The following is a 9,215-nucleotide window of genomic DNA, read 5'->3' as shown; positions in this document are numbered from 1 at the left end:
AGAAAATAGTCCCAATAGCAGTTTCTTACTTGATTTGGCAGAAATGAAGGAGCACCACCTAGCATCAGTAAATGGTGCCAGTAAAGCACCTGTAATTTAAAACAAATTTTATAGCCCAGGTCTTTTTGTTTCTAAGTCTTTCTGCCATTGCAAAAATAATGTCTTCTTTGTTAGCCTAGGGCTTTTGCAAGCCAAGGTAGTGGAAGAAAGTCTATCTCATCGACAGTCAGTGATATGGTAAGGGAAGAAAAAGCACAGTATATTTCCATTACAGAGAGGTGATTGTGAAGATCAGGTATTCAGGAAAGGAGTTCTCAAGAAATGTTTCTCACAATTTGAAAAATGGAGAAATGCCTGGAGAACTATATGGGCCAACATCAGCTCTATCTGAGGATCTTATAAAAATATCTGAAAGCATAAATTGACAGTTAAGGAAAATGTGGGAGAACCAGTTTTGAAGTGTACTAAGAGATGGCACTAAAGATATGCCATAACTTTTCATAAACATCTGATTTGAGAAACTTCCACTTTTCAGGTAGGGAGAAATACTTGAAAGAAAAGGAAATATGAAAGGGAAGTCCAGGAGGGAACAATGTAACTGAAGGTTTGCTAAAATAGAAAAAGACTAATTAAAATCATAATATGCATTTAGCATGTTTTCAGACTAAAAAGATAAGACTTTATGAACATATTAATAATACATATTAATCCATATTAATCACCATTCCTGGCTTATATTATCTACTTTTATATAGAATGTATCCATATGTTTTGATGTGGGCTGGATATTTTATGTGAGAGTACTAATATAGGGTATACATTTTGAATACAGGTTATTCTGGGTATAATTATATTTATCTTGGCCAAACATTTTTAAGTGTGTATTGACAATATAGCACAGACAAACAAATTAATTTGAAATTTCATTTTAAAACCAAAGCAAGATACATATTATTCTATAAACATACCCTAATAGTATGTTTATGAAGTGCAGGAAAATTTAGAGCTAAGTATTTTCAGAATTGATATCATTTTGAAAATGTTCAAACCCACAGCTGAATCGTGTGTGAATTGTTGAGTGTGGTTCTGCACCTAAGTTTTCCAAGGCAAAGAGGCAACAGAAAGTGCATGGTATTGTGGCAAATAGAGGCTTCAAGAAAACAATGCATCTTGTTAAAGAAGGTATGGTTGCACAAAGCACATTTTATTTCTGTTCATTAACTTGTTGGCTTATTCCTTATTTTTATGATCATTTTAACTCATGAAGCACTCATAGTAGAAATAAAAGATTTCACAAAGATTTCAATCATGAGTGATTGGGAACAGAAGAGCAGTGTAATAGAATTCCCTTGTAGTTATCTTTTGTCAACAAAATAACTAAACCTTTTGTGGCTCTCACTATATGAGCTTTCCATGGGTAGTGAAGAAGGTCATCTCATTTATCATGTGTGAATGTTTAATGATAATGACTAGCATTTATTGAAAGCTTGCTATATGCAAGGCACTATGATAAGATACCTAGTAACTTATGCCGTCTTAACAATTACCTCGTTTTACAGATGAGGGACTTGAAGTTTAAAAAGATGTATTACTTTTACAAGTTCTACACCGAGTAAATGGCAGAACCAAGTCTTAAATTCAGGTCTGACATAAAGAGTATCTTTTACCTGGAAGTTTGTTTGGACATTATTCTAAAATTTTCCTATAACCGAAGAGGAAAAGCATGCCTCAACACTACTGTAGTTTTTGTGCATAACTGGGTTGGGGTCATTGTCTTCCTTGATCATGCCCACTCCTAAGACTCTATTAGGGAGCCCCCAAAATATTCTGGACTAAGACTGGAGAAAGCTCTTGAGTGCTTACTGATTCACCAAATCTGGCTTATGAGACCCTATGTTCTAAAAATAAATAGAAAAGTCAGGATTAGAGCCAAATCTCCAAGTCATACATCAGTTCCAATAGTGCTTTGGGGTGGGGGCACAGCGTATGATTGCTTTGAAGTGAGTTCTTTTCTGCCGTTGAAAATCTTATTTCGAACATGCTCCAAAAGTTTGAGGATTAAAACTGCTTTGGGAACTTGGGAAGGGGGCCAGAAAGCACAAATCAGAGTTCTGGAAAGACTTACCTACGTCTGTGCTTGAACCTATCCAGCTCCCATGACATGCCTTAATGATGGTTTGTCCTGATATCTTGTGAGGCCCCATCTGGCAGACTTATTAGCTTAAATACTGGTCTATGCAGTTTATATGTACAAAATGTCATTGACTTCCTACTCCTAGCTTTAAGTAATGGGCTTTCTTGTCAACCATTTTTTTTTTTTTTTTTTTTTTACCTATTCCTAACAGAGGCAAGCCATTCTTTGCTTCTGGACATACTGTTAAGTCAACTAAAGCTTTATCATAACTGAATACCGAATCTTATGGTAGAAGCTAGGCAACACAACAGACTAAAGGTGTAGGTATTCCCCCAGTTTTTTTTTTGTTTTGTTTTGTTTTTTGAGACGGAGTCTTGCTCTGTCGCCCAGGCTGGAGTGCAGTGGCACGATCTCGGCTCACTGCAAACTCCGCCTCCCGGGGCCGTTCTCCTGCCTCAGCCTCCCGAGTAGCTGGGACTACAGAGGCCCGCCACCAGGCCCGGCTAATTTTTTGTATTTTTAGTAGAGACGGGGTTTCACCGTGTTAGCCAGGATGGTCTCGATCTCCTGACCTCGTGATCCACCCGCCTCGGCCTCCGAAAGTGCTGGGATTACAGGCCTGAGCCACTGCGCCCGGCCAGTATTCCCCCAATTTTTAAGCCATCTTAGTCAATGAGTTTATGATTTAAATCAGTGATTTTTGTATGGTACTCTGAAGACTAAGGTTTTTGGAAGTGACTGAGGTACCATGGAGGACAAGATAAGAAAAGAATGGACTCTATAGTAGATGCTACATTTTGCTGCTCAAATCCTCCCTTCAGAACCAAAGGATTTATTTTGATAGCTGCTGGGAGTGCCGCTTGATAATCCCCAGCTTTCAGCTCTCCCTGGGAATTGCTTTTTGCAGAAGAGAGCTGTCTTCTCTCAGCATGAAACAACTCTAAAGGACCATCCTAGCTTCAAAGCACCCCATAGAGTTGTGGCCCTGTTGTGACCGTATTGCTTAACCCCCTCTGTCCAGTCTTGCATCTTTTACTTCCCTTACAGGTGCCAATCCCAGAGCACTCTCTAGTATACTTTCTGCATGCTAATTTCTTCCAAGTCTGCTTCCCAGGGAACTTTGACCTACAGTAAAATCAATCATAGCAGCTCTTTTATCATATAAATGATATTTAAGTATCCTATATGTGATATTTGTGTAAGATTTTATGTAAACTAAATTTAAAAATCTTTAAAAACCACTGGTCTATTAAACAAATGCTTCACCTCATATGAAAAATCATCATTAGAGTTTTGTGAAAGATGAATTTATTTAGGTTCATCTCTCCAAAGTAATACCCAGGGAGGGTGTTTTCCTTTTGTACCTGTTTCTTCTTAACCTTTATTTATATGTTCTTTTTACATACATAACTCTTGTGCCCTTTAAAACAGAAAATATATTAAAAAATTATGACTTAGGGTCCTTCAGAAGTAGCCTGCTGTGGCTACCTGGTGCTGTGGCCTCATGGAAAAACTAATCATGACTATTTTTAGAATTTTATACCTAAAAAATGAGGAAAACATTAACAGAAACAATCACGACAGACCAGAGAAGGGCATTCAGTAGATGGTACATATTTTCAAATACGGATAATGTCATTACATATCCTGCTACTCCCAGAAAAATCTTTTAAAGTGTTTGTCTTAACTGTGGTATTAATAAGTACATTGTATATAAAATTTTCTTACATTAAACAACCTCACATTAAACATAGACTATAAACTAGCCTCTTATAATACTGGGGGAAACCAATAGCAAAAAAGGTCCATGGTTTTATGATACAAGTTACTGTATTCTGTGGTGTTTTGGAAAACTGGCAAGGAAATTTCCAACTAAGTCAATTAAAGATTAAATGATAAACTTTAATTGCTGAAAAGATAACTCAAATTTAATAAACATAAATATGTTTTGGATCCCTAGCAGGCTTCTGCAGAGTTTATTCGATAATTCTAACTTACACAATACTCAAGCCAACAGAAAGAAGAAAAATACAGCTTGGAGGCAGAGGTTGGTCTTGATCTTGGTTTTCCCACTTCTCCTTTCCTGGGAAGCCATACATGTCATGTCTTGGCATTCTGTTCCAGCAACAGGGATAAGGAAAAAAGATAACCTCTGTTCACCCTCAGATGTTTGTTGTTGCTTTGGTCATTCCAAACTGATGTGGCAGCCATTAACTGGTAAGTAGAACATGTGATAGGGAGTTGGAAGAGACACTCAGAAGGCAGAGTTGTAAAAGAGTATTATTTATTAGAAAGAATAACAAAGTATATACATGTCATTTAACACATATGTCTGGGCTACTAGGACACTGTGATAGTGGATTTCTTCTGGAGCCTAAAATACCACGCTTCGATACTTGAGAATTTCTGCTCACAAAAAAGTTTAAGAGTTTTTTGTAAAAATTAAAATGTTGGCCGGGTGCAGTGGCTCACGCCTGTAATCCCAGCACTTTGGGAGGCCGAGGCGGGCGGATCATGAGGTCAAGCGATTGAGACCATCCTGGCCAACATGGTGAAACCCCGTCTCTACTAAAAATACAAAAATACAGGCATGCTGGCATGTGCCTGTAATCCCAACTACTCCTGCTGAGACAGGAGAATTGCTTAAACCTGGGAGGCGGAGGTTGCAGTAAGTCGAGATCGTGCCACTGCCCTCCAGCCTGGCAATGGAGCGAGACTTCGCCTCAAAAAACAAAACAAAAAATTAAAAATAAAAATCCTCAATAAAATACTGGCACACCGAATCCAGCAGCACATCAAAAAGCTTATCCACCATGTTCAAGTGGGCTTCATCCCTGGGATGCAAGGCTGGTTCAATATACGCAAATCAATAAATGTAATCCAGCATATAAACAGAACCAAAGACAAAAACCACATGATTATCTCAAGAGATGCAGAAAAGGCCTTTGACAAAATTCAACAACACTTCATGCTAAAAACTCTCAATAAATCAGGTATTGATGGGACGTATCTCAAAATAATAAGAGCTATCTATGACAAACCCACAGCCAATATCATACTGAATGGGCAAAAACTGGAAGCATTCTCTTTGAAAACTGGCACAAGACAGGGATGCCCTCTCTCACCACTCCTATTCAACATAGTGTTAAAGTTCTGGCCAGGGCAGTCAGGCAGGAGAAAGACATAAAGGGTATTCAATTAGGAAAAGAGAAAGTCAAATTGTCCCTGTTTGCAGATGACATGATTGTATATCTAGAAAACCCCATTGTCTCAGCCCAAAATCTCCTTAAGCTGATAAGCAACTTCAGCAAAGTCTCAGGATACAAAATCAATGTACAAAAATCACAAGCATTCTTATACACCAATAACAGACAAACAGAGAGCCAAATCATGAGTGAACTCCCATTCACAATTGCTTCAAAGAGAATAAAATACCTAGGAATCCAACTTACAAGGGACGTGAAGGACCTCTTCAAGGAGAACTACAATCCACTGCTCAATGAAATAAAAGAGGATACAAACAAATGGAAGAACATTCCATGCTCATGGATAGGAAGAATCAATATCATGAAAATGGCCATACTGCCCAAGGTAATTTACAGATTCAATGCCATCCCCATCAAGCTACCAATGACTTTCTTCACAGAATTGGAAAAAACTACTTTAAAGTTCATATGGAACCAAAAAAGAGCCCGCATCGCCAAGTCAATCCTAAGCCAAAAGAACAAAGCTGGAGGCATCACGCTACCTGACTTCAAACTATACTACAAGGCTACAGTAACCAAAACAGCATGGTGCTGGTACCAAAACAGAGATATAGATCAATGGAACACAACAGAGCCCTCAGAAATAATGCCGCATGTCTACAACTATCTGATCTTCGACAAACCTGAGAAAAACAAGCAATGGGGAAAGGATTCCCTATTGAATAAATGGTGTGGGGAAAACTGGCTAGCCATATGTAGAAAGCTGAAACTGGATCCCTTCCTTACACCTTATACAAAAATTAATTCAAGATGGATTAAAGACTTACATGTCAGACCTAAAACCATAAAAACCCTAGAAGAAAACCTAGGCATTACCATTCAGGACATAGGCATGGGCAAGGACTTCATGTCTAAAACACCAAAAGCAATGGCAACAAAAGCCAAAATTGACAAATGGGATCTAATTAAACTAAAGAGCTTCTGCACAGCAAAAGAAACTACCATCAGAGTGAACAGGCAACCTACAAAATGGGAGAAAATTTTCGCAACCTACTCATCTGACAAAGGGCTAATATCCAGAATCTACAATGAACTCAAACAAATTTACAAGAAAAAAACAAACAACCCCATCAAAAAGTGGGCGAAGGACATGAACAGACACTTCTCAAAAGAAGACATTTATGCAGCCAAAAAACACATGAAAAAATGCTCACCATCACTGACCATCAGAGAAATGCAAATCAAAACCACAATGAGATACCATCTCACACCAGTTAGAATGGCGATCATTAAAAAGTCAGGAAACAACAGGTGCTGGAGAGGATGTGGAGAAATAGGAACACTTTTACACTGTTGGTGGGACTGTAAACTAGTTCAACCATTGTGGAAGTCAGTGTGGCGATTCCTCAGGAATCTAGAACTAGAAATACCATTTGACCCAGCCATCCCATTACTGGATATATACCCAAAGGACTATAAATCATGCTGCTATAAAGACACATGCACACGTATGTTTATTGCGGCACTATTCACAATAGCAGACTTGGAACCAACCCAAATGTCCCACAATGATAGACTGGATTAAGAAAATGTGGCACATATACACCATGGAATACTATGCAGCCATAAAAAAGGATGAGTTCATGTCCTTTGTAGGGACATGGATGAAATTGGAAATCATCATTCTCAGTAAACTATCGCAAGGACAAAAAATCAAACACCACGTTCTCACTCATAGATGGGAATTGAACAATGAGAACACATGGACACAGGAAGGGGAACATCACACTCTGGGGACTGTTGTGGGGTGGGGGGAGGGGAAAGGGATAGCATTAGGAGATATACCTAATGCTAAATGACGAGTTAATGGGTGCAGCACACTAGCGTGGCACATGTATACATACGTAACTAACCTGCACATTGTGCATATGTACCCTAAAACTTAAAGTATAATAACAATAAAATAAAAGAAATTAAAAAATTAAAATGTAGTAAATAAAGGTCTATTAAAAAGTACTGAACAAAAGTGAAGTTCTGGTAGTATCAGTGACCGTAGGTATTGTAAAATATCCTTTTTGGAAAAATAGTGAATCAACCAAACACTGAAAATACATTTTCTCCTAAAATACACAAGTGTATAGTGGAAATACTGTGTATGTATCCAAATAACAGCAGTATTCTTTTATCAGAAGTGAATAGCTTTATAAATTATAATGTATACATCAACCCATGCTCTTTGTGCACAGTAAGTTTACTTTTGGAGTCAAAGAACTTCAAAGTACAACCAGCTCTAGATCTTTTTTGTTAGTGGTCTACATGAAGACCATGAGTAGATGAAGTGGGTTTACTTGATAAATATTTTGACAGCCTATTATGTCCCAGGCATTGTGTTAGGCACTAGCAATGCAATTATAGAATGACAGACATGTTCTCTTCCCTTGTGAAGCCTATTGATTAATTTAATAATTAATCAATTATTAAAGCAGCAGCTGACAAATAAGCTATTGCAATATAGCATGAGAAGTGCTGACCTGGAAAGCACAGGGTTGCACATGAGAAACCAAGCCATAATGAAGAACCAAAACTGGATTGAAAGGAGTCAGAGAAGTTTCCCTGGAGGACATGATGTCTCACTTGAGGTCTTAAGGCTGTGTAGATATTGGTCAGTCTGGTAGGGAGCAGTTAAAGAAGTAAAGCATGTACAAAGTTCTGGAAGTAAGAAAGCATGTCTCTTTAAAGGAACTGGGGAAAAGTTCAGTATAGTTGAATCCTGGAAATGGAGAGTGGCAGTGTAGAGAGATGAGGTATGCAAGAACCAGTACATGAAGAGCCTTGTAAAACATATTAAGGCATAAGGACTTTATCATAATGAAAACAGAAAGCCATTGAAAAGATTTAGGTCAAGGATATCAGAATCATGTTAGAATAATGCTTTAGAAAGATCTGTAACTACAAAGTGGAAAATGAAGGTAGGGAGGCTAATCAGGATTCTCAGCATGCCAGGTGAGATGATGGCAGAATGGACTCAGTGATGCTAGGAATGAATAGAAGTAGAAAGATTATATTTTTAGAAGTAAAATAGACTTGGTACTTGGTTACATGTAGGTAGTGTAGGAAACACAGAGTCAAGGATGTCATCTACAACTCCTGCTTGAGCAGTTAGGGAAAGGATCGTGTCATTTGCTGAGATGGGAAACAGGAATTAAAGATTTGGGAGAAGGATGCTGCGCTTGTTTGGACATGCTGAATCTTGGGTACTATGGGATAACCAAGTGCAAATAAATATTGGGCAAGCAATTGAATGTATGAGTCTTAAATTCTGTACAGTGCTCTGATCTAGAGATGCAAATTGGGGAGCTGTTAGGATGCAAATGGTAACTCTGCAGCCACGGGAGTGGTGACATTGCCGAGCTGCTGTGTGGAGTGATGTGAGAGCAGGCTGTTGGACTGAACTCCAACGCATACCAAAAATTAAATGTTGGGCAGAGAGACAGGAGTTGCAAATGACCTCTAATCCACCAATACTCCTGAAGTCATAGTTTGTAAATAAGTTTATATTCTTCTCAGCCAACTCTATTACCAGGCATGAAAGTCTTTTTTTTTTTTTTTTTTTGAGATGGAGTTTTGCTCTTGTTGCCCAGATTGGAGTGCAAGGGCGTAATCTTGGCTCACTGCAAACTTTGGCTTCCGGGTTCAAGTGATTCTCCTGCCTCAGCCTCCTGAGTAGCTGAGATTACAGGCATGCACCACCACGCCTAGCTAATTTTGTATTTTTTTTTTTTTTTTTTTGGTAGAGACGGGGTTTCTCCATGTTGGTCAGGCTAGTCTCGAACTCCCGACCTCAGGTGATCCGCCTGCTTCGGCCTCCCAAAGTG

This window comes from Pan troglodytes, chromosome 3 (assembly GCF_028858775.2).
Source record: "Pan troglodytes isolate AG18354 chromosome 3, NHGRI_mPanTro3-v2.0_pri, whole genome shotgun sequence".
Taxonomy (NCBI): Eukaryota; Metazoa; Chordata; class Mammalia; order Primates; family Hominidae; genus Pan; species Pan troglodytes.
Note: the sequence above shows the minus strand (reverse complement) of the source record.